This window comes from Taudactylus pleione, unplaced genomic scaffold, assembly GCF_031769625.1.
Source record: "Taudactylus pleione unplaced genomic scaffold, aTauple2 ptg000178l, whole genome shotgun sequence".
NCBI classification, from domain to species: domain Eukaryota; kingdom Metazoa; phylum Chordata; class Amphibia; order Anura; family Myobatrachidae; genus Taudactylus; species Taudactylus pleione.
The window spans coordinates 13,770,555-13,797,541 of record NW_028284580.1 but is presented as its reverse complement, the minus strand read 5'-3'; positions in this window follow the sequence as shown (position 1 = coordinate 13,797,541).

The following is a 26,987-nucleotide window of genomic DNA, read 5'->3' as shown; positions in this document are numbered from 1 at the left end:
CTCTCCCAACCCCGCTGTGACCCTCGCCCGGTGTCCCCCCAGCTACCCACATCACTCTGGGCCTGATTCAGACCGGCTCCTTCGTGCGCATGTGCGAGACCCGGATAGCGACGGGCAAGCCGTCGCTATGGGTCTTGCTACAAAGGGGGCGTGCTGTTGATGGTGAGTGACAGCACGCCCCCTTTGGTAGGCGTGCTGGGGCATGGCTGGCCAGACGGAGGCGTTCCCATGGGAACGCCTACCGTCAGGGGTCGGCCCCACTGACATCACAAGTGATGTCAGTGGGAGTGCTTTTGGCTCTGATAGAGCCAAAAGCACTCCAGGGCTTGCGGCAGACGAGACCCTACTACAAGGGTCTCGTCACAAGCCCGATGGTCAAGACCATCACGACCATCTTTTTGGCTGCTCGCTATAGCTGTGGGTGGTCACCCACAGCTATGCGAGTGGCCAGGAGGCCGCTCTAAAATCAGGAAGGAAGGCCCTGATTCAGAGCGAGCGCTCTGTCAGAGCATCTGGCTCTGAATCAGGGCCTCTGTACACACTGCGCATGTGTAATAATGCCGTGGTGGTGGCGTCATTACATACGTGAGGATATGCTGTGTCCGCCCCACACCGGCTCTTCTGTGCCTCTCTGTCTCCCTGCTGTGGCCTGTAGAGAAGAAGTAGGCAAGAGGAGCGATGACAGCAGACACCCCTTCAATTCCTGAGGCAGCGGCACTTTAGGAGACTAGTGTGTGGTGGTGGTAGGTGTATAGTTATTTCATTTAATTTCTGATATATATATATATATATATATATATAAATTCTCTATCTATATATATACATATTTATATGTATGTGTGTATATATATATATATATATATATAAATATATACATACATATATATACAATATATATATATATGTGTAATCCTATATTCCCGTGTGATGGTACTCATCTTTTCAACAGGGGCTTCATAGCTCCACATGGGGATACATGAACATTGCGTGTGTGTGTGCATGCGCATATGTACATATAATATATATATATATATATATATATATATATATATATATATAGACAGTGTCTTATATTTGTTGCTACATGTAGCACACACAGGGGAGGGTTGTGGGGTTGTAGGATAGTGGTGTGGGGGCAGTCAAGGGGGGCCCCAGAGACAACAGCATACCGGGCCCCAAGGTTTATGTTGCCGGCCCTGTGTATTAGTGTTCTGTACCATACTTTGTTTCATTTGGCATATAGCTCATTACACCTCTGGTTCAGTTCATTGATGTTGATACTTTGTTTGTACACAGCTGATGTTAGGTCCTATCACAGCATTTCAATAGAGGTGGGGTCTGCATATTGATATAGCCATTTCAAACCCTTGCTTATTTTCCTTTTCAGCAAGTCAATTGTATGTGAGTGGGTGCTCTATTAACATTATTTTTACTAAAATAAAGTGAAAAAGGGTGTTTTCACACCCTTTTTACATTATTTTAGTATCACCTACAGTTAATAAAGGGCAATTGGAGTAGAATTCGTTGAATTCTACTCCAACCCCTAAGTATAACTTAGTTTTAGTAAGCAGATCACATTTCCCATCATTGTAATGGGAAATGTGATCTGACCAAAGTTACTAAAAATAAAATGTGAAAAAATACAGGGGAAAGCACTGTGATAATAATGCCACCTGTAGGTGGCGTTATCCAGGGTCTCCCCCGTTTACCGGACTCCTGCTCTGCTATAACGGGCAGAGCAGAGCCCGGAGCTGGCCCCAGTGATCAGCTGTGTGGTCTAAACAGACCACACACTGATTCACTGTAAAAAAAAAAGTAAAAGAAAAAGTAAAAAAAAAAAAAACTTACTGGACTCCAGGGACCGGTGATCGGGGCTCCGGTGATGTCCTCTCTACGGTCAGCTGGTCTCCCATGCTGCACTGCGGCCCGGTCCCAGTGCAGTATGGGATGTCAGCTGACCGGAGGACATGGAGGACATCACCGGAGCCCGGATCATGCAGGTAAGTGTAATTAAGGGAGAGGGGGGTCGCGGGGGGTCAGCGATCATGTGGGGCGGGGCTTAGCGCCAGGGGGTTAGCATCGGCGGCCGGGCGGTGCATGCGCGGGGCACTTGTCACGGTATTTTTTTGCGAAAATACTGTGACTAGTGTGCGGAGGGGATTCGCAGGGACAGAGCTTTCTCGCAAGCTCTGTCCCTGCAAGGGATTTGTAGTAAATCCCTGTGATATTGCCTGAATTCGCAATGCGAATTCAGTCAGTAATATCACACTACAATCTGTGTTACCAATGCAGATTGTAGTAAATAGAGCCCTTGGTGTGTTCAGGATCATTCTCCTGTTACATAGATCATTTGAGACCAAGCTTTAGTTTACTAAATACCATGCCATCTAAATATTCTGGCATAAATAGGGAGCCATGATGGACTAAATGGTTGCAAGACAACCAGGCCCTCTGGCTACAAAACAAGCAGTGGCGTCACAAGGGGGGTGCGGTGGGTGCGGGCCGCACCGGGTGTCAACCTCCAAGGGGGTGACACCAAAATCCGACTCATCCCCACCCCCCGCTCAGCAGGTCCTGCATTGCAGGGAGACGCCAGGCTGGAGAGGCGCTCTCCCTGCAGCAGCTGCCTGCTGACAGTTTTTGCTTCTGCCGGCTGCCGCTGCGCCTGTCACACTGAGACAGCCAGCGGCAGCTATACAGTAAGTGCGGCTGAGCTCCTCATGCAGTCCCCTCCATGTGGGGTGGGGGTGCGAGTGCTAGAGGCAGGGGGCTGATTACTGATCAGCCTGGCTGAAGCCGCTGGGGTGGATGGATGGCAGCTGAGCTTCTGCTCCTCGCTGCTGTCTGATAGATCGTCACGCTGGGAACAAGCAGGGACAGTCTACAAAACATTTTTCCAGTGTTCAAGTGTATTCAGACACTGTTGATTACACTTGAATACTGACAAGTAGTTTGTACACGGTCCCTGCTTCTTCCCAGCGTGACCCTCTGGCCTCTCAGTCAGCGAGGATGAGAAGGAACTGGGAGACAGCAGCAGCCAGCACAGCGTAAACAGTAGGTGTAATGGGATGTAAATAATTCAATGAGGGAGGAGGGGGAGCATTACCTGTCATTGTGTGTGTGTGTTTGTTATGTTAGACCTCTGCCTGCAGGGGCTGTGTTGTCCCTGTCCTTTATTTCCTACTCCATACCCCTAACCATAACCCCTAACCGTCCCTCCCCAATGCCTAAACCTAACCTCCCCCTCCCCGCACCCTATACCTCCCCCCTAGTGCCTATCCCAAACCCCCCCAGTGCCTAACCCTCCCCCTCTCCATACCCCTAACCATAACCCCTAACCCTCCCTCCCCAGTGCCTAAACCTAACCTCCTCCTCCCTGCACCCTAACCCCTCCTAGTGCCTAACCCTCCCCTCGTGCCTAACCCTAACCTCCCCCTCCCCGCACCCCCTAACACTCTCTCCTAGCACCTAACCCTCTCACCTCTAGTGCATAACCCTAACCCTCCCCTCCTAGTGTCTAACCCTAACCTCCCCCTCCCCACACCTTAATACTCTCCCCTAGTGCCTATCCCTAATCCTCTCCCCTAGTGCCTAACCCTAACCCTCTCGTCTAGTGCCTAACCCTTTCACCTCTAGTGCATAACCCTATCCCTCCCCACCTAGTGCCTAACCCTCCCCCCTGGTGCCTAAACCTAACCTCCCCTCCCTAAACCTAATGCCAGGTACACACTAGAAGATATGTACATATCGGGCATATCGGCCAGTGTGTATCCGCTATGTCACTGATGAGGGTTGCTCCCACGTTTCGTCAGCGACATTGCCCATCAGACCTAGGGGGATGATATACTTATAGAATGGGGGAGGGTGTATTTGTTTTTAACTTGGGGAGGTAATACTGTCTATGCTGGGGATGGTGATTAATGTATGTGCGTGGGTATAATTATTGTGTTTCTGTGTGTATAAGGGGTGTATTCATATTATGTGTTATATGTGGGTCAATGATGGTCTCTGCATTATCTGGCATTCACTGTGACTATCTACATTATCTGGCGGTAACTACGACGCTCTCTGTATTATCTGGCGGTCACTGCAATCTACGGGGCACCACTATTGGGGGCATTGTGTAAGTGTGATTGCTGGACTGGTATTTGGGGAGAGTTCGTGGAGCTGCATATCAATTTTTTTTTTTTTGGAGGGGGGGGCGGTGTCACCATGAGTTATAGCACCGGGTGACGCCAGCCCTAGTGACGCCTCTGAAAACGAGCTATAATCATCAGCACTCCTCCATCATCCATTGCAATTGGTATGAGGCCCTTGGGGTGATATGGTTTTCCCCAAATATGGAATTATGCACTAAACCAAACAACTTCACTTTGATCTTGTATGTCCAGTGAACAAATATCATGTACTTTATTTATGTGCAACTTTGAAACCTCAGCCTTACTGTAATGGTGAAAATAATGAGCTTTCTACAGGTTACTCTTCCATGAAAGTCACACTTGTTCAGTCTTAGGGGTAAATTTACTAAGATTCGAGTTTGGTCGAGTTTTCTAGTTTTTAAACTCACTTTGCTTCACCAAAACTCGGGTGAGTTTTCCCTTTAACAACTCGCAAATTTACTATGAAGTGAGTTTAGGTGAAAGTGAGTTTTTCGATGGTGAAGCAGATCGAGTTTTTTCCTCCAAATTGCGAGTTTAGAGGAGAGTTTAAGGAGAGTTTAGATGAGATTACTCCCCGGAGATTGCAGTGTTTTCTCTCTTCCAAACTCACCCGAGCAAGCAGCCTGCACATATCAGTGAGATATGTGTAAGCTGCTTGTGTGTTAAGACCTGTAAAAAACGGGTTAAATAATATAAAGAAAAAATTACACAGGGCCCCAGCATTGGACTTGCCAGCCTGTCCTGGTACCTACAATTACAGGGAATAAAATGAGTAGGGTTCCACCGTAAATAAGGTACCAGCACCAGGCTGCATGGCCAGTCCTGGTTTTAATTATAGGGGGTAAAAATTTGCATAGGGGTACCCCTATAATTAAAACCAGCACTGGACCCTTTCTAGCAGGAGGCTGATGCCACAGCCAGGGAAGCCTTTTCACCGGGCCCCCAGCCACAGCATCAGCCCTGACCGCTAGTCAGCCCAGGCCAGGGATCCCTGGGGAGCTGGGGACCCCTCCAATAAAGGGGTCCCCCTCTCCAGGGTGCCCCTTGCCTAGGCTGATAGCCCGGGGTTATCCCTGGCACCCTAGGGTGGTGGGTGCTGGGTTGATAGTGTTAGTGTGTAGTGTAAAATCAGTGGTTAAATATTGTCTTTAGTTGTGGAACTACACATACCAGCAAGCCTCCCCTGCATGCTGGTATTTGGAGAACCACAAATACCAGCATTCGGGGCATTACGGGCCCACTGGCACTTGTAGCTCCACAACTAAAGCAATACGTAAATAAATACAACATACACCGTGAAAGTAAAATTTATTATAGCATACATGCACACTCACACTCACTATCACACATACCTAGCATCTGAAGTAATCCATAGGGGTACCTATAAAAAAATCCATACTCACCTCTCCTAAGCATAGTTCACGTCCTCTTCTCCAAGTAGGCATCCAAAAAGTAAAAAAAACCACGAGTGTACCTGAATCCAAGCGGACTGAGTAAAGGTATGTGTGTGTACACATACCTTTACTCTGCGCAAATGACCGGAGCATGTGAGTGCCCCATCATTGAAGGAGCCGCCAGTCAATCAGCGGGCATCTCCGTCGGAGCAGCTCGCTGATTGGCTGTATGCGGTCAGCGTGTCTCCCCATAGACTTCAATTGTGAGAAATCTCCATTGAAGTCTATGCTGGGACCCGCTACATTGTATTATTGATGTAACCGCAAGGTTAATTGTGTTTAACCTTGTGGTTACATCAATGATACAATGTAGCGGGTCCCAGCATAGACTTCAATGGAGATTTCTCTCCATAGAAGTCCATTATGGGGAGACATGCTGACTGCAATCATCCAATCAGTGAGCTGCTCCGATGGAGATGCCCGCTGATTGGCTGGCGGCTCCTTCAATGACATGGCACTCGTGTGCCCCAGTCATTTGCGCAGAGTAAAGGTATGTGTACACATACATACCTTTACTCAGTCTGCTTGGATTTGGCTACACTCGTGTTTTTATTTTAACCCTTTGGATGCTTACTTGGAGCAGAGGATGTGAACTACGCATAGGAGAGGTGAGTATGGATTTTTTTTATAGGTACCCCTATGGATTACTTCGGATACTAGGTGAGTATGTGTGATAGTGAGTGTGATAGAGAGTGTGAGTGTGTGAGTGTGTGTGATAGAGAGTGTGAGTGAATGTTATAATAAAATTTTACTTTCACGGTGTATGTTGTGTTTATTTACGTATTGCTTTGGTTGTGGACAGATAAGACTGGCTAACTTGGGTGCTTTTAATGGTTTGAGTTTATGCATCAAAACCTCCAATGTAAGCCTTCATTCACCCTTGATCAAAATCAGAGAACCAGAGTCTTATTGAAAATCATGGACTTTAAGCTAGGACTAGGTGAGCATTATAATTCCATTGTCATTTAGGAAATCTTTATTTCTGTAAATAATTATTTCTGTTTAATAGTATTTTATTTTATTTATTGGTATTAAAATCGCCTGAAAGTACAGCACTCTGTAACATTTCAGTTAATTAAAATAAATAATCATCGACCTCGGTTTATCTTAGACCCAACGTTTTACTGCACACATTTTACCAGTAATTCCTATTTCTTTCTGGTCCCTTTCCTGCTCTTTATTGGGTAACCGTTTTCTAATATTGTTCTGGCAGTAGCTTTTGTAAGTGATTCATGTTTTGGTGTATAATAAATGGTCTCCATCCTGTAAATTCAACACAAGCATCAGGAAATAACAGACTCCTAGCCCCCATTCAGGGCAGTTCATCACTACTTTGCACCTACCTGACACATGTCACCTTCACCAGGGTCTAGTCTACATTGGTGTGGTCACACCTCTCTTTAAACTTGTGAGGGAGGATTCTTCGTCCCCCAAACTTGAACAGGTGGCCAGCTAGCACCAACAAGCCTGTTGTTATTATCACACTACCCATAATTATCTTATTATAACAGTATACACTGGAAAGATATTGTAATGAAAAAAACATAAAGTAAAAAAAAAGCTTACCAATATGGTACAATCTGATTAATGTGTGCCCATTTGGTCACATAGATTAATCTACTATATTGTGTTACACGTGCTTAAACTTTAGTGTTAGGTTATGTATAATCACCTGTCAGTCAAGAATAAATCCAGTAAGTCATGTGTCAGCAATAAGGGACAAAATGATCATTTATGTAATGGGGAATCCTTTAAACAAAGCCTAAATGGCCAATCCTGTATGATGACGTGTCTGAAGTACTTGTTCTTTGCAGTTGTTTCTCTATAAGCCATCTCATTAGTGCTGTGTTCCCCTCTGGTTTCTTGGCTGTTATTGGTGTTACCATGGTACTGTGGTGACTAATTTTGTCCAGCGTTCCTGCTTCGTTTGCATGGGTTAGATCTGTTCATAGAAACAAGCAGGCAGCTGTAGGAAGACGCCAGAGGACGAGCACAGTTCATTTCATAGCCATGATTGAAATGTGTTATATTATTAAAGATCCACTAACGCATTACAAGTGGAAATAAAAACATGTATTGTAGAAGACAGTGATCTGATATAGTTTTTATATGGGGTACATGGGGGGGGTCTGTTAGCTTTCCACCTACATATCCAGGGCTGGATTAACCATTAATCAAAATAATCACATGCTTAGGACATCAAGGGAAGGGGGTCACCACAGAAATATTCCATTGCCAGATTTACATTAAGGTGCAAAACTGCAAATGGTTCAACAAAAAGGTTCCAGGTTCCACAAAAAGGGTCTATATACAATAATAAAAGTAATAATACAACAGTAATAATGTAGGTTAATGATATACATTAATCTTGGGAATACAACAAAATTGGAATCTGGGTACTGTCAAACTGCGACACGGTCCACCGAGGATCACGTGCTCGTTCTTGTCTTGGTCATGCCGGCTGTCCCATTCAGTCTTCCCCTGAGAGTGAGTGCAGCGGCAGTCAGTACAGTGTTGCCAGTTGGGGGGGGGGGTTCTCTCCAAATTTGGACATTTTTTGAAGGCCTTGGTGAGAATTTTAGAGATAACCTTTCTTTGGGTATTTTTTGGGGGGAGCAAAATATATATGAGGACACCAAAATGTTTTAAGTGCTTAAGGCCTCTAATGGTCTTAATCCAGCCCTGTACATATCATTATCTCCTTTCCAGAATTGTTTACTCAGCTGGGTAATTACCAATGATCACGATGGTGATCCCATGATACGTCTTCGGACGCAGCCCTCGGATCACAGATGTTGGCGGGAGACGTCTTTTTCCTACGGACACCTCCTGCTGCATTACCATATGTTAGCATTGCCCGCTGTCATCTTGATGTGCAGATCAGTGAGCTTGAGGTAACAGGTACACATTTTTGTAAAAATTAGCCAGTTGGCAGCAAAACAAAGAAGAACAAGTAACTTGGCAAAACTATTTTGCACTGCAGGTGGGGCTGATGTAAAATGTGCAAAGAGATTTAGATTTGGGGGGGCGTGTCCAAGTTAAAAATATAAATTGCAGGGTATAAATAGAGCTGTCCAGCATTGGTGGCTTCATGCAAAAGCAGCCATGCAAAAAAAGAAAAAATTTGCATTGCAACATGGTTTGTCCAGGTGCAAACTTTTACTTTGCTCCCAAATCAGAATCAGCCCCATCATGTAAAACAATAGACAGATACTGTACACATCAGAGGCACTTATTTGGACTTTCATAAATAATACTTAATTGTTTCTAAAAGATCACATACAACAAGGTCGCCAGACAGACAGCTAATTTAAAGATTAATGTAGCCATTATTATATGATATTCAAGGCAGAGCGGGAGGGTCACAGTCTTTGGAGTCGATTCAGAGTGACACGCAAGTCAACTGTCATTGGACCCTCATTGCGTGCATGAATCTAAATGTAGATATTCGCCAGCATGCAGAAATATACACATCTATGTGACTGCACCGACACTATACATACACTTGATTTCATAGCCGTCATAACTGCACACTGGCACCAGTCCTATCCTTGGTGCAACAGTTCCGCCTGAAGTCAGTTTTATGTGTATGCACAATGCGGTATAGCCCGCAATTCCACCTACATACCCACACCATTGCTAATCTTACACTATGTACAAATGCTCCGTTAACATCGCCTTGCCTACCTTCAGCCACAAGTGAAGATGCAACTGAATTGCGTTCAACTCTGGACTGCTATGGAGCATGCCCAATCAGGGGTTTCAAGAGGGAGGGGCAGATACCAATTACCCAGGTCCGGGTTTATCAGAGAGACCAGATGGAGGCCTGGGTCTGCTGCTTCCCCCTTCTTACCTGTCAGCTGCAGCAGCCTCTCTCTCACTTCTGTGTGCTGGGCTGCGATGGGTTCATGCAGGGGCGCAGAGAAGGGGGGGGGCAGGTACTAACTATCCAGGCCCGGTTTGTTGAAGAACAGATGCCACACCCCTCCCTCTTACCTGTCAGCAGTCCAGCACACGCTGCTGTATGCTGGGCTGCAGTGGGACCAGAGAGACTGCTCCTCCCCACAGGCAGTCCCCTCTCTTCTGCATGTGGGGGGGGGGGGGCGATCACACTAATCGTACCTTCCCCCCCCGGGTTTGCACCAGGCCGAGAGGCTCACAGCACCCCCCTTCCCAGCGGGCGCTGCAAATAGAGGTTTTTTTTCTAAGGGGACGCGGCCCCGCCTCCTGCTATTAGGCCACGTCCCGCGATTGTAATAGGGCCCAGGCCGGCTCTCTATGTCCCTGGGTCCATGGAGGTTCCTGTTGCTAAGTGGCAGCAGTCTCCTCTGCCTGCATGATGTGCGGGGGGAGAGTGATTAAGCTCATAAGCGCCTTCATGATTAAGCTCCTACAGTACCCGGGCCAGGTCCTGTTCTCTGCAGCCTGTGCGCAATGCAGAAAAGCACAAGATCCATCCACAAAATAGACTTTTATCATTATGTCTGCTCCATTATGTAAGTTTATAACTGTACATAAGAGGATTCAGGTTGTGCAACTAATGTTAGATTTTTCTAAATTGCATGATTTTCTATATTTTTGCTCACTCTCCTTTGCATAAGTATATTGCACATTGTTCTTTTGCTTTAATACATTCTTGGGTTCATATCCAAAATAAACTTTTTAGCCAGTGATGTGAATTGGCTCTAAGGTGTGCTATGGTTTGTGCCTCTGACATCAGTACTGTGTAAACACAATATGGGTAAATGTGTGTTCTGTGGATGTTACATACACAGCTGGTGCTACACTATCTAAACAAGAAACAGCATTACATAATAACAGAAAAGCCACAACATGACTCAAACATGGAATGAGAACTGAAAATGAAAAATCTTGTGTTTGTATTAAACATTCCCATCAGCCACAACCCAAAATGTATTTCAACCACTAGGTTAGTAGACATGTATTTTTATTTTTTTGATGAACACATTTGATTCTCATACAAGTTCTCCTTTTCTCTACACCACTCAAACCTCTCATCTCTTCTTTGTTTCTCTTCACCAATGACTAGACAGGCGCAAAAAACGTCTAACCGTCTCCAAATTTAACTGAAATTAACAGTTCTTGCAACTTGTATCTTTTTTGTGCATAAAATAAATCCAGCTCAGCATCCAGTCCATCCAGAGTAGGGATCTTCAATTAGCTAAGGGTCTGATGTATATCAAATGCCATTGCAGCTGCGATCTCTCACGGATCACAATAGCTAAAATATGCTAATGTTTCCAAAGCTTACCTGAGCATAGGTACGCCCGCTACTGTGCTCTCATATCTGTCTGATGACGTGCAACAGTGTGACCACTGGGAACATCGACGCAGATCTGGTAGTCACGCAGCTTCTGAGTAAGTCTGACCTGTCTCATACACAGCATCTCTCCTGACACGCTGTGAGCTCTCATGCTGCGAAGGAGATTGCAATGGCTAATTTATGCACGCCCATAAAACAGCGTTTAAACGGTCCCGACACGCCTGCATTTGCCTAGCCACCCCCCCTTCCCCGTTACCCCAGCTGATTACCTGTCACTGACTTTGTGAGTGACACCTCTGTGCGAGTGCATTCGCAAATAAATTGCAGCACGTATGCAGTGTGGCTTTTGCATCTGCGCAATTCTAACAGTTGCTCAATCTGCGTAAACATCGCCATTTGCATGCGGATCTGAATCAGGCCCAAAGTCCGACAGTAGGGATAAATTATTAACTAAATAATATTGCCTAATCTAATGTTACTAAAATTAGTAAATAATTCATTTTTATGAGGAGGTATGACAAATAATAACGTATATCTATTAGCACTCCCGCACTCTTCGCATGCATGCCACTGTTAATTACACTGGTATGTATGAAGAAAATCACAAAGGACAGCTCTCTCGGTAAGAGCTGTCTTTTGCAAGTGAGGAACTTCTGGGTCTATGATGTTACTCACCGCATCCAGGCATCGAAAACTGTATTTTCAGGGGTTTGACTGCATTTCTGGCTTTGCTGCATCCCACCCTGAGAGTACCATGGGCACTGGGTGTACACTTCATTCCCCTTGGATACAAAAAGAGCCCTCTTCCCTGGGAGCTGGCTGAAATGTAGTGAAAAGATGCTTATGGTAGAGTTTGAGGTTGCCTATGGGGTGTCTGGGCGCACACACTGTGTTCACGCCTATATATATTATATAATAACAAGGTATAACAATGCAGAAGAATATCATTGGGAACTGGAGAATATTCCAGAGTGATCCTAGTCTTTCTACAATAATTTGAAAACCAGCTCTGTTTTCCTACACAAAGGGCAAGAGCATTTTTCCTACAAGCATACTGCCCAGCAGGTAAGGTGATAAAGATGTATTTGCCTGGATGACAAAAAAATGGGCTTATAGCTGTTTTTATTTTACTCATTACAATTCAGTTACAGAAGGGGAAATGTCTCGGAAACCTGAGTCAGGAAACAGTTTCACCATATAGGGTTTTTTTTATATGAATTTGTTGTATATTTGTTGACTTGTAATATGACAAGATGTGTGATAGAAAAAAACCATTAGACCTATGATGGTTCAGTTATTTGGTAGACAAATACCCTATAAGAGAAGGTTAAGAGTGATTACTGCGCCATTTTGCATAGTGTATCTTACATGAATCTTCTCTGCTCATGCCTAGAAAATGGTGGGATGCATAGACATATGATTTTGGCATTTATACCCATCTGTTCCTTGAGAGGTGGGACGGTGAATAAAACAGTGGTGTAGTTCAAGTACCAAACACATACAGACAGCCTAGCAGAGCGCTGGTGTTCCCTGTGCCACACCCGCCCCATAAGCAGTGCCCATACTGTCATAATCCCACACCCCAGGTTGCCAGTGCACCGGGTAACTAGGGTACTGTTTGGACTGCAGTACAGTTCCCACTACTGTGGGAGACGTCATGACGTCTTTCCCCACACAGTGCAGGAGCTGGGAAGACGTAGCAGAATGCAGGTTGCAGGAGCAGGTGAGTAGGGCCGGTACCTCCCCGTGGCATCCTGCCTTGTGCGATGGCACCAGCCTCCTTACGGAGCTGCACGTAGAACCGCCACTAGGCACAGATGTCTAAGAAAGCTATATTATTTGCAGGTATCAACGAACTGCTTGTGATGAGATGTAATCAGGATCCCAATGGTGCCCATCCTGACAGTCACAATCCCGGCAGCAGAATCCCTTCCATCAAAATACTGACATATCCTAAGAGTGAGTATTAGGGTTAGGTTTAGGGTTAGGCACAGGGGGTTTATTAGGGTTAGGCTGCTAAAAGGGACGGCTAGGGTTAGGCTGCCAAAGGATACAGGTAAGGATTGTCACGTTCGGGCTATGGTTGTCCCCTTTAGAGGGATTAGACCCAGGTTGAGAAAGGAATCTGAGGCGAGGGGCCTGGATATATGCCTTACACATCCACAAGGATGTTGGCTAGACTTGACCAAAGGCATGGAGTCTAACTTACTGGGAGGTGTTCACCAGTGACCCCTCCAAGCATGATTTGGGCTCAAGCTGCACCCAGCAAGCAGGTCGCTGCCCTTTGGTCAGGTATCCAGCACAAGTGGGAAATGGAAGAACACTATCACAGGGAAAGCACATGAGAATGATGGAAGAACACTATCACAGGGAAAGCACAGGAGAATGATACTGGAAGTTTTGCACTTGGGTGATGTACTGGGTCTACACCCTGTTGATCTAGATGCAGAGCTGACACAGGAGAATGGCACTAGGAGATTGTACTTGGATGATGTATTAAGTACACACACTGTGGCTTCAGACGCAGAACTGGCACAGGAGAATGGTACTAGGAGTTTGTACTTGGATGATGTGCTAAGTACACATAATGTGGCTTCAGACGCAGAACTGGCACAGGAGAATGGTACTAGGAGTTTGCACTTGGATGACATACTAAATACACACACTATGATTCCAGACGTAGAACTGGCACAGGATGATGACACTTCAGAGATAGCACTCAGATGAAGTACTGAGTACACAAACACACCTTGGGTAACACTAGGAAAGTATCACTGGAAGAAAGGAGCTTGGAACCTGTAACGCTGCAACAGCAAGTATACTCTGGAAGTAATAACGTTGTACAGGCAACTTCCTGTTGTCTGGAACCCGGGTAAATACCCTAAGGTAGCAGTCCATTGGAGGATAGTGTCAGCTGACAGCAACCAATGCTACAGTTGGGTAAAGGGCAATCAGGTGATGTAGACTGTCAGGGCTGTGCCCATGACGGTAACCTCAGGAACCAAATCATGGAACGAGGACTTGGATGTCCTAGCAGATCCCAGGTATTATCTTCAGCGCGTCACTCACTGCCGCACCTGGCGTCTGCCCGCTCGAGAGGTTAGGGAAAGCCGGCACTGAGGTGAGTAAAAGCCGATCCTAGGCCACAACCTGACATGGATAGGGTGGGTTAGGGTAAAGGTTAGAATACTCACTAAAATATATCATGATTTTGCCCGTCGGGATTCCACTGCCAGGATTGTTTCCGTCGAGATGGTCACCGCTGGGATATCGTACCCAGCCTCTTGTGAATGGCTGACTACAAGTGCATTGCTGATCCTAATATGTTTTTTTCTTCATTGCTCAAGCATTTATCATGCTTTTATGTATACTTCTGCTTCTCTCAGCTGTATTAAGAGAGGTTTTTTTAAGTTTTATTGATGCCTAATAATAAGTGTGTGTTTCACAAGCAAAACAAATTATTAAAAACAACCATGTAATTATTAATATGCGTTATCTACCTGATGTAAGGCAGGCTTATATTCTGGGGAGCTGAATGCATCTCAGATATGGCTCAGCATTAGCATTTGGGCATGAATATGCAATGTTTGCATAGATTTTTTTCGAAACTCTACATTAGCCCATAGTACTTGCCTACTCTCCTAAAACAGCCAGATGACACTCCTGGCCACCCAGAAAAGAGGGCAAGTCTCCTGGAACCCCCAACAAACACCCCCGCAGCAGGGAGGCCGATTACACTATTCTCGCCGTATTGCACCAGCATGGCCCCGGCTCCTGATTCACAATGCTGGTAATGCCCCGTCCTTGGCATTGTGTGCCAAGGATGGGGCAATCTCTTGGGGTCTCTTGCCATGCTCACCACATAGTATCCAGGAAAAAGTCCAAATGAGCGTGAGGGAGGTATATTTAAAAACATGTTGCAGCCTAAATCTGTTAAGATAACAGTAGGTTACTCCCAATTTATCTGCAGTTATCTGCTCCTTTGTTCCCCAAATATTTGGTAGCTACAAGTTTGAATGCATCCCAAGCCGTTTTCTCATCACCTTGGATGATCTGGTCACATCACCTTGGATGATCTGGTCACAGGGCCTGATTTAGAGATGGACGCAATGTCGATGCTGGACGCAGTGGAGCAATTTTGTTGCCAATTTGCATGCGTCAAAGCCGCACTGCGCATGCAAAGCATGATACTGATCTAAAAATAAGCACATCTAGTTGTATGAAGTCCATTTATCAGCATTGAGGCTTTATGCACTAATATTAGATGTTAATATTACTGTTTTTGTACTGTATAATATTTTTACAGTTACAGTAGTTATTTCAGAAGCTAGAGTGACATAAAAAGTAATAGCAGAGTATCAGTAGGTGTATGGCGATCCAGAGCCTATTAACTTTAGACTGTTGGGCCCACAACCTATTAGCAGAACAGTGTAACAGTGCAATGTACAGCAGTGGTGCTGGATGTAGTAGTCCCCCAGGCAATTTACCCACCAGTAGAAAATACACTTGGCCAAAGAATATATGAAGCTGAGTGTGCTGCGCAGTTGTTTGATGCTGGTGGCAGTTAGTCCACACGGGGTACAGCTTAACCAGATCTAGAACCAGGTAAGACACAGGGATATGACAGGTATAACAGAAGCATCCTGGAGCTTTAGGGTATTGCTGAGCATTGTAGTATGGTAAATGCATTAGCAGATATTAGCCCACACACTACAGCATTGGTAATTTAGTGTACTTGCTGCGTTTGTATAGGCTCTGCACAGCTACAATGTTGGAGAGACTAGGAGTCACATCTAGTCGGCAAGAATATCAGGGAAATGCGAGTAGAGGCAGCACATGCGCAGTGGCGCATGTCAGAGATTAGATTTCTCACAGGTCCTAGAGACCACCTGCTCAGCTTACCTGTCTGCACTGAAAATGGAGGCAGAACCAGAGTGCTCCTCCTCCAAGAAGAACCCCAAAACCACTTACTTGACTGTTAAGGATTGGAGGTGTGAAGACATGAAGAGCTGCCAAACGTGCAGTGCTTCATTTCAGGGGGGAAGACTTAACCAGTAAATTAAAAAAGGATAATGTCTCTGAAATGAAAACTGATCACAAGGATGTGTCTTTAAGCTATAGGACATAGGGCTAATTCTCTGATTTGCTTTATGTAAGCTCCTGTCCTCATACACATTCCTAACAGCATATTCATCATGCTAATTAAAGCCACAAGCTGTTCATTTGGAAGCCAATCCCTGAGGCATGAAATGTCTGCACAAATCAAGCATTATAAACACAAGCCCCTCAGCTTGTTCTGCTGTGTGTCTGCTGCTCTGACCACTCCTGGCATTCATCTAAGACGTAACTAGATGTAACAACACATGTAGTGTGTGCTTGTCACATGTTACTCATATGGTGCTGCATGGGCCATTGGACATTGATTTTCATGTCACGTCACAGATTTTTAGGGAAATGTGACGTAACATTAATATGGATTGTTATATATATATATATATATATATATATATATTTATATATATATATATATATATATATGCCCTCCATCTCTGAGTTATATTTCAGTCTTATCATAAAGAAGCTTGGAAGGGATCTGTAACTTGGGTGATTTTCTGGGGTCATACAGTCTCTCCACTGCTATGTCTATTGCACTCGGTAGGGCAGGTGCTGAGTCGGACCTACAGTATGTACATTTGTTTAACGTAAAATATGCATTTCAGTGCTATACATGCAAACAAAATATGTATATGCCTAGCCTATGCCTTTGTCTACATGCATATGCCTATGTGCAGACTCCTACACTTGCGTCTCCTTCCACTTAAAAAAGTGAAACGGAGGTTAGGGGCAATCAAGCATAGGCCCAAGTACAGCAATTGCATGTTCTCATAAATGTCAGAACTGTTATGGCCATAATGAGGGGTGACTGTTGCCAAGGGGGAGGCACAGTTACCCTTTTCCAGTTTGCGGTGTGACCGTAGGAACCCATAGCTTTGCTATGGCACTGCCTGTTATATAAAATGTTTTTGTTTTAAACATAAAATTAGGCATGATGTGATAAATCCTATGACCATAGAAAATACTAAGCCTTATTCTAAACAGATTGTTTGATCTCGACCAACCTGTTTTCCCATTAAATATAAAGGAGGAGATGTAAAACTGCCAAATTTGGACTAATAAGGGTAGATCAGGGCTGGCCCTGACCAGCTAGGTGCACTAGACAAAGTAGTAGCTGGTGTCTCCCTCCTTAGCACCCATCCTATCATGGGGGCATGGACCTAGCATTCACCTTTGTGGACGCAACCAGCCTGACATTTGAGTATGGTCCACGGGCCTAGTGCCCGTCACCCTGGTTGTCTAGGGAGGTAATATAAGAAATGGATCTCCCATTGGGACCTTACCAACTCCACTTGACTGTTTTAGAAGCTTTAGTAAATCTACCCCATAATGTCTAGGGAACACATCTCTAAATAATCCCTGCGTGTCAAGTAGGTTTGTTAAGTAAGTCTAATAATTGTGACTAGGGGTGAAATCCGAACCCCCCCGAGCCCCCTCGATCCAAGGCAGATCCGAGTCAGGCTCGACTTTTCCCGCCTGACTCGGATCTAAAATCGAGGCAAAACGTCATCATCCCGCCTTCCGAGTCTCGCGGGTTTTGGATCCTATATAAGGTACCCGCGTCGGCGCCATTTTCTCACTCGGCTGTGGACAGTGAAGAGGGAGGGTGGGAGTTAGGGCTGGCTGGGCTGTGTAGTGTAGTGTAGTGTAGTGCAGAGTAGTGTTGTGCTGTGCTGTGCTGCGATGTGCTGCTGTTGTCCACTACTTCAAAGTCCATAGGGGCTGGCTGTGTTGTGCTGTGCTGCTGTTGTTAATAGGGGCTGTGTCCACTACTTCAAAGTCCATAGGGGCTGGCTGGACTGTGTTGTGCAGTCAGTTCTCCATAGGGGCTGTGTCCACTCCAAAGTCCTGTGCAGTGTCCCAGTCCTAAAGGGGTGCTGTAGTGTTGTCCAGGGGGTGCTCTGTCCATCAGGGGTGCTCTCCCCAAGTGCTAAAAAAATAATATTTTTTGTGTGTTTGTGAATTGTGTGCGCAGTAGCCGCACGTGCATCAACAAAGTAGTGCCAAGCGTGCGCCTGTGTCATAAGTAAAGGGCCGGCTGGCTTGACCGTTAAAGGGTGCTGTAACCCCCAAAGTACACTCCAGTCCAAACCAAAAAAAAAAATATTTTCTGTGTTTGTGAATTGTGTGCGCAGTAGCCGCACGTGCATCAACAAAGTAGTGCCAAGCGTGCGCCTGTGTCATAAGTAAAGGGCCGGCTGGCTTGACCGTTAAAGGGTGCTGTAACCCCCAAAGTACACTCCAAACCAAAAAAAAAATATTTTCTGTGTTTGTGAATTGTGTGCGCAGTAGCCGCACGTGCATCAACAAAGTAGTGCCAAGCGTGCGCCTGTGTCATAAGTAAAGGGCCGGCTGGCTTGACCGTTAAAGGGTGCTGTAACCCCCAAAGTACACTCCAGTCCAAACCAAAAAAAAAATTCTTTTCTGTGTTTGTGAATTGTGTGCGCAGTAGCTGCACGTGCATCAACAAAGTAGTGCCAAGCGTGCGCCTGTGTCATAAGTAAAGGGCCGGCTGGCTTGACCGTTAAAGGGTGCTGTAACCCCCAAAGTACACTCCAGTCCAAACCAAAAAAAAAAATATTTTCTGTGTTTGTGAATTGTGTGCGCAGTAGCCGCACGTGCATCAACAAAGTAGTGCCAAGCGTGCGCCTGTGTCATAAGTAAAGGGCCGGCTGGCTTGACCGTTAAAGGGTGCTGTAACCCCCAAAGTACACTCCAAACCAAAAAAATAATATTTTCTGTGTTTGTGAATTGTGTGCGCAGTAGCCGCACGTGCATCAACAAAGTAGTGCCAAGCGTGCGCCTGTGTCATAAGTAAAGGGCCGGCTGGCTTGACCGTTAAAGGGTGCTGTAACCCCCAAAGTACACTCCAGTCCAAACCAAAAAAAAAATTCTTTTCTGTGTTTGTGAATTGTGTGCGCAGTAGCTGCACGTGCATCAACAAAGTAGTGCCAAGCGTGCGCCTGTGTCATAAGTAAAGGGCCGGCTGGCTTGACCGTTAAAGGGTGCTGTAACCCCCAAAGTACACTCCAGTCCAAACCAAAAAAAAAATTATTTTCTGTGTTTGTGAATTGTGTGCGCAGTAGCCGCACGTGCATCAACAAAGGAGCAGTGCCAAGCGTGCGCCTGTGTCCCATAAGTAAAGAGCCGGCTGGCTCATTTCTTAAAGGCTGGTGTAACCCACAAAGTGCACTACTCTCCAGCAAAAATAAAAAAATATTTTCTGTTTAGCCGCACGTATATATCAAATCGATATAACATAAATGGAGGACCAAACTTTCTCCGATAAAAATAAAATAGAGAAAGATCAAGAACCACTTCCTCCTAGTGCTGAAGCTGCTGCCACTAGTCATGACATAGACGATAACATGCCATCAGCGTCGTCTGCCAAGGCCGATGCCCAATGTCATAATAGAGGGCACATACAATCCCAAATGACAAAGTTCAGGAAAATGACCTTGAAAAAAACATTTAAATCAGCTGAAGAGAAACGTAAACTTGCCAATATGCCATTTACGACACGGAGTGGCAAGGAACGGCTAAGGTCGATCCCTAGTATGTTCATGACTAGTGGTTCAGCTTCACATGACGATGGAAGCCCTCCTCCCACTAAAAAAATCAAAAGAGTTAAGCTGGCAAAAGCACAGCGAAGAACTGTGCTTTCTAAGAAGATATCACAAATCCCCAAGGAGAGTCCAAGTGTGGTGGTGGCTGCGATGCCTGACCTTCCCAGCACTGGACGGGAAGAGGTGGCTCTTTCCACCATTTGCACGCCCCCTGCAAGTGCTGAAAGGAGCACCCACAGTCCACTTGCTGATATGCAAATTGAAGATGTCACTGTTGAAGTACAACAGGATGAGGACACTGGTGTAGCTGGCGCTGAGGAGGAAGTTGGCGAGGAGGATTCTGATGGTGATGTGGTTTGTTTAAATCAGGCTCCGGGGGAGACAGTTGTTGTCCGTGGGATGAAAAAGCCCATCACGGTCATGCCTGGGCAGAAGACCAAACATTCCACCTCTTTGGTCTGGCAATATTTCTATCCAAATCCGGACAACAACTGTCTTGCCATATGTACCTTATGTAAAGGTGGAATAAGTAGGGGTAGGGACGTTAACCACCTAGGAACATCCTCCCTTATACGGCACCTGCAGCGCGTTCATAATAAGTTACTGTCAAGTTCAGAAACTTTGGCTAAGACCGTAAGCCGTCCAGGGACACCTAAATCCCGTTGTCCTGCTGTATCCAAGCGCCTGCAAACCACACCGTCAACTCCCTCCTCGTCAATTTCCTCCTTAGTCAGGATCGGAAGTAGTCCTGCAGGCCATGTCACTGGCATGACTGACTCTCCTATCGGGGATTCCTCCGGAGGATCCTGCATTGCTATGCCTCCTGCTGCCGCTGCTGCTGCTGCTGGGAGTCGTTCATCATCCCAGAGAGGAAGTAGGAACACCACTACTTTTACTAAACAATTGACCCTCCAACAGTCCTTAGTGAGGAGGATGAAGTACGACAGCAGTCATCCTGAAGCAAAACGTATAACTGAGGCCTTGACTGCTATGTTGGTGTTAGACGTGCGTCCGGTATCCGCCATTAGTGCAATGGGATTTAGACAATTGATGGAGGTAGTGTGTCCCCGGTTCCAAATCCCGTCTAGATTCCACTTCACTAGGCAGGCTATACCGAGACTGTACAGAAACGTCAGAAAAAGTGTCCTCAGTGTCCTGAAAAATGCCGTTGTACCCAATGTCCACTTAACCACGGACATGTGGACAAGTGGAACAGGGCAGACTAAGGACTATATGACTGTGACAGCCCACTGGGTAGATGTATCACCTTACGCAGCAACAACAGCAGCGTCACCAGTCACAGCATCTCAGAAACGCCAGCTCGTTCCAAGGCAGGCTACGCTGTGTATCACCGGTTTCAGTAAGAGGCACACCGCCGACAACCTCTTAGAGAAACTGAGGGAAATCATCGCCCAGTGGCTTACCCCACTTAGACTCTCCTGGGGATTTGTGATATCTGACAACGCCACCAATATTGTGCGGGCATTACATCTGGGCAAATTCCAGCACGTCCCATGTTTTGCTCACACAATAAACTTGGTGGTGCAGAATTTTCTGAAAAGCGACAGGGGCGTGCAGGAGACGCTTTGGGTGGCCCGAAAAATTTCTGGCCACTTTCGCCATTCAGCGACTGCGTGCCGAAGACTGGAGCGCCAGCAAACACTCTTGAACCTGCCCCGCCATCACCTGAAGCAAGAGGCTGTGACGCGGTGGAACTCAACCCTGTCACGACCCTGTCTAGTTGTCACCTTTTTGCTTTGAGACTTATCCCTGTCAGCTTCCCCATGGAGCTGTGTGTGTAATTTGCCTGGAGGATTCGCTCTGATTATTGCACCTGGCCTCTCCTCTGTCTGTGAGCACTGCTAGCCCTGATTGGAATCACAGGTGTGGTTCTGATTCTCAGAGCAGCAGAGATGAATACTCCCTCTGCATGTTGTGCCTTCCACCACTCAGAATGCTACTACCAGACCACCTGTCCGTATCCACCAATTGCTGCCAGACCCATGGTATATATATCCTCTCCTGATAGCATTCTGGGCCTGAACATCTAGTCTTCCCGTGGTGTATGGTTCATGCATTCAAGTCTGTCCCTGTAACCTGCTACAGCAATCCCTGGCGCTATCCAGAAAACCTGTTTCAGCTGTACCTGGCAATCCATTAAATCTGCTGGCAGCAACCCCCGGTGCTTCCAGAAAACCTGTTACAGCCAAACCTGGCAATCCAGTAAGCCTGCTGACAGCAACCACTGGTGCATCCCGAAAACCTGCTACAGTAATACCTGGCATCCAGACGTCCTGTTACAGCAATACCTGGCCTGTGCTCTGCTGCTAGTCCTACTCCTGGTTGGTCCCTGGCACTCTGTAAACCTGCATCGTGTTACCCTGCCTTGCTTCCTGCTGTGGATCAACTCCTGCCCCTGTTACCTACCTATTCCCTCCCTGAGCCTGCAAATTCCCAAACCTACCCATTCCTTCCTGAAACCTGTTATTTCCAATTATCCTGTCCAGCCTGCAAATTCCCAAACCTACCCATTCCTTCCTGAAACCTGTTATTTCCAATTATCCTGTCCAGCCTGCAAATTCCCAAACCTACCCAATCCTTCCTGAAACCTGTTATTTCCAATTATCCTGTCCAGCCTGCACCTGAGTTCTAGCCTTTGTCATAGTAATTCCAGATTACCCTGTTTAGCCCTCATCTCAGCATTACCTGACTTTCCTTCAGCCATTGTCACATTCCAGTCCTGAGTCAAGTTCCAAGCTCATCAGTTCAGTCCACGTTGTTCCAGTCCAGAGTCAAGTTCCAAGCTCATCAGTTCAGTCCACGTTGTTCCAGTCCAGAGTCAAGTTCCAAGCTCATCAGTTCAATTCAACAAGTCTTCCTGCCGGTTCCAGTCCGGTCCCTCCAGTTCCTGTCATTTATCATCAAAGGCAGTTTTCACTGCTATCCAAGTCTTGTAAATAGAGCTATTTACATTATCTGTGATTCCAGTCATGCCGACCTCCGTTGAAACCCGATCACCACCTGAGACAGGTAACTCGCAGACACCAATCATGACAAACCCTCTATATGCTTCAGAGGATGGAGGAGCAGCAAAAGGCCATTCAAGCCTATACATCCACCTATGACATAGGCAAAGGAGGGGGTATGCACCTGACTCAAGCGCAGTGGACAATGATTTCCGTGTTGTGCAAGGTTCTCCAGCCCTTCGAACTTGCCACACGTGAAGTCAGTTCAGACACTGCCAGCTTGAGTCAGGTAATTCCACTCATCAGGGTTTTGCAGAAGCAGCTGGAGAAAGTGAAGGAGGAGCTAAGATGGAGCGATTCCGCTCGGCATGTGGGACTTGTGGATGAAGCCCTTCATTCGCTTTGCCAGGATTCCAGGGTGGTCAATCTGTTGAAATCAGACCACTACATTTTGGCCACCGTGCTCGATCCTAGGTTTAAAGCCTATGTGGTGTCTCTCTTTCCGGCCAACACAAGCCTGCAGAGGTGCAAAGACCTGCTGGTGAACACACTGTCAGCTGAAGTGGAATGTGACACGTCAACAGCTCCTTCATTTTCTCCCGCAACTGGGGCTGCCAGGAAAAAACTTAGGTATCCTAAGCAACCCGCTGGCGGTGATGCAGGGCAGGCAGGACCAAGTTTGGACATCTGGTCCGGATTGAAGGACCTGGCAACAATTTCTGACATGTCTACTGTCACTGCATATGATACTGTCACCATTGACAGAATGGTGGAGGATTACATCGGTGACAGCATCCAAGTAGGCATGTCAGACAGTCCATACCTGTACTGGCAGGAAAAAGAGGCAATTTGGAGGCCCCTGTACAAACTGGCTCTATTTTACCTGAGTTGCCCCCCCTCCAGTGTGTACTCCGAAAGAGTGTTTAGTGCAGCCGGGAACCTTGTCAGTGAAAGGCGTAGGAGGTTGCTTCCACAGAATGTGGAGATGATGTTCATCAAAATGAATTATCAGCTCTTCCAGGGAGACCAGCCTCCAGAACGTACAGAGGGACCTGTGGTGGTGGATTCAAGTGGGGACGAGTTAATACTTTGTGAGGATGAGGATGTACACACTGAAGAGGGTGAGGAATCGGTGGATGAGGAGGATGAGGATGACATCTTGCCTCCGTAGAGCCAGTTTGTGCAGGGACAGATTAATTGCCAGCTTGTTTTGTGGGGGCCCAAACGAACCAATCATTTCAGCCAAAGTTGTGTGGCAGACCCTGGCGCTGAAATGATTGGTTTGTTAAAGTGTGCATGTCCTGTTTATACAACATAAAGGTGGGTGGGAGGGCCCAAGGACAATTCCATCTTGCACCTCTTTCTTTTCTTTGCATTATGCACAGTTTGGGGCCTAGTTTTTCAAACTGCCATCCTGTCTGCCACTGCAGTATCACGCCTAGATGGGTCACGTGTTTGTGCCGCCCACTCGTGTCGCTTAGCATAGTCATCCAGCTACCTCGGTGCAACCTTTTGGACATAAAACACTATTGTGAGGTGTTCAGAATAGACTGGAAATGAGTGGAAATTAAGGTTATTGAGGTTAATAATAGCATAGGAGCAGAAAAACCTACAAATTCTGTGATTTTAGCTGTTTTTATGCTTTTTTTAAAAAAAATACAGATCCAAAACACAAAACCCAGAACCCAAAACACGGAAGGGTGGTTTTGGCAAAACCAATCCAGATCCAAAACACGAAGAAAGATCCAGATCCAAAACCAAAACACAAAACATGAAAAGTGGCCGGTGCACACCCCTAATTGTGACTAAGTTTTGTGTCAATATCACCAGAACATACTCAGTATACTAGTAGAGTTTGAATAAGATCTGCTTTGTATAATACCTACCAGGAAAGAGTTTATACTAGGAAAGTGGGATGGACCACAGAAGTGTTTAGCTAGTTATATGGTACGTCAACATTTCTGAAACTTCAGGTGTCATTATCTGCTTTGTGGTGGTGATTCATTGGGTCTGAGTAGTAGCTGCCAGGTCTCCAGAGCTTCGGTCTGCTCCTGTGTCCATCCATTCCCTTGGTCTTACTACCTTGATGTACAGTAGTCCCTGAAACTTATTTCGTGGATGCAGCCACCATGTTGAAGCCTCAAGCAGCTGCAGATCTCTAGTTTACCCTCAACTGACGTCTGTAACCAATCACAAGTGTTAGAGACCTATTTAAGACTCACTCTCCTTTGCCTCTTTGTCAGAACTTGGTCTCTCTCACACTGTGAAGACTCTATGACAGAGCCGTAACTAGATTTTTTGATGCCCTGTGCCAGAAAGAGCACTGGCACCCCCCTATTTTTTAAATAGGGAGATAATACACCCGAAACAGGGCCATGGCCTCATGGGGAAGGGCCAAGGACGAGATAGGGGAGGCCAGGATATGCTGGGGATAAAATAAGAGGAAACTATAAGTGAGAATGATAATAAATAGAAAATTGACAGGCCCAAACAGCGCCTCCTGTCCTGTGGTGCCCATGCCATGGCACAGATCGCACTATTCTAGTTACAGCCCTGCTCTCTGACTCTGTTGTCTCCAGTAGTTGTTACTCTTTCCATGTTGAACACTGTATACCAGTTCGGTGCTACCTCGACCTTGCTCCAACGCCTGTGCCCCAGACTTCTTGGCTTGTTGTTTTGCACCTTTGCCAGTGCAGAAGCTTTTGCCCTTCTGCTCCTCGGGAGGTCTCTGTCCTCCCTGAGCTCGCCTTTTGGACCATTTTACATGTCTTTGATTTCTGCTTTGGTACTGTGTTGTATAAATCGCAACTGCCTTCCAGCTAGTACTTGGTACTCATCTGGGGGCTTCAACCTGCTGGGTTCATGCAGCTAAGGTCATATTCCATTGCAGGGTTCCCTGATGAAAACTAGGTCCCCATTAGACTTAGCACTGTCGGGGGAGTTTTGCCAAATGAAGTGTGACTAGAAGAATTCTTCCTTAAAAACCTTCCTAAAAAGCTGAGGTAATCATTTCATTTGTTTCCAAGACAGCTTCAGAGACTATGTAATTTACTTGTAATAATTTAATTTTAAAAGGAATGAGTACTCCTAGTGACAGGGATTCTTCTTCCATTAACAAGTGTAACAACCTCCCGCAACACATGAATATTGTTTGTGCTTGTTAAGTGAAACATTGGGTAAAGTCAATGGGACCATTAGGAGTTGCTGTAAATGACAATTAGGGCTTGATGCAGGGCACACAAAGTGGCGTGGCTGGGGGGGAAGGTAGTGGTGCAGATGGAAGGAAACAGAGTGGCACAGATGCAGGAAGACAGGGTGGTGCACATGAGGAAAGACAGATTGGTGTGGATGAGGGAATAAAGAACTAGCACAGTTAGGAGACCACACAGCTGTAGGGATTTGGAAAGATAGAGTACAATGGAGGCACAAATAGTGTACATGTATAGACAGTAGGGATGTGCGCCGGACCATTTTTGCTGGATTTGGATTTGGTTCTGATTCGTCGTTTGGATTTGGATTTGCCAAACCTGCCGTGACTGGTTTTGGATTTGGATTTTTTTACAAAAATGTACAAAAAAAAGCTAAAATCGCACAATTTGGGGTTTTTTTCGTTCCTAGAGCAGAGGTTCCCAAACTTTTTTGAATCGGCGCCCTAGAGTATCAGCATTGTTTTCATGGCACCCCTAAGCCAATGTTAGTGATTGAGAAATTCAGAAAAAAAAATGTAGTGCAGTAGAAAAGTGAAGTAAATTGTGCTGACCTGTCACCTTTAGATTCAGCTATGTGGTGAGGACAGGTTTGAGGTTCTGTTTGTCTACATATTCACAGTACATTGACCATAAATAATTTGATTTGGTGCTGGATCACCAACCTGAGGCACCCCATGGTGCCACGGCGCACAGTTTGGGAACCACTATCCTAGAGTATTATTAACCCCAGTAACATTAATTTCCAGTCATTTCCAGTCAATTTAGACTTCACAGCTCACAATATTGTTTTCACCATTATTGGCCAAAGGCTGCAGTGAGCTGGCTGGTTACTAAGCGACATGCACCGCAGTTTAAAGCACATCTATGGAACTTTGCCACTCACTGCCGCTCACTACTGAGTCACAGTACTTGTGTGTTATGGACACACAGAGGGCTAAGGCCCAAAGAGTCACGGTGCTTGTATATGCAGAGGGCTACGGCCCAAGGAGTCACAGTGCTTTTATTTTATACACAGAGGGCTAAGGCCCACGGAGTCACTGTGCTATTATTTTATACTCAGATGGCTAAGGCCCTCGAAGTCACAGTGCTTTTATTTTATACAGAGAGGGCTAAGGCCCACAGAGTCACAGTGCTTGTATACACAGAGGGCTAAGGCTCATGGAGTCACGGTGCTTGTATACACAGAGGGCTAAGGCCCATGGAGTCCCATGCTTGTATACACAGAGGGCTAAG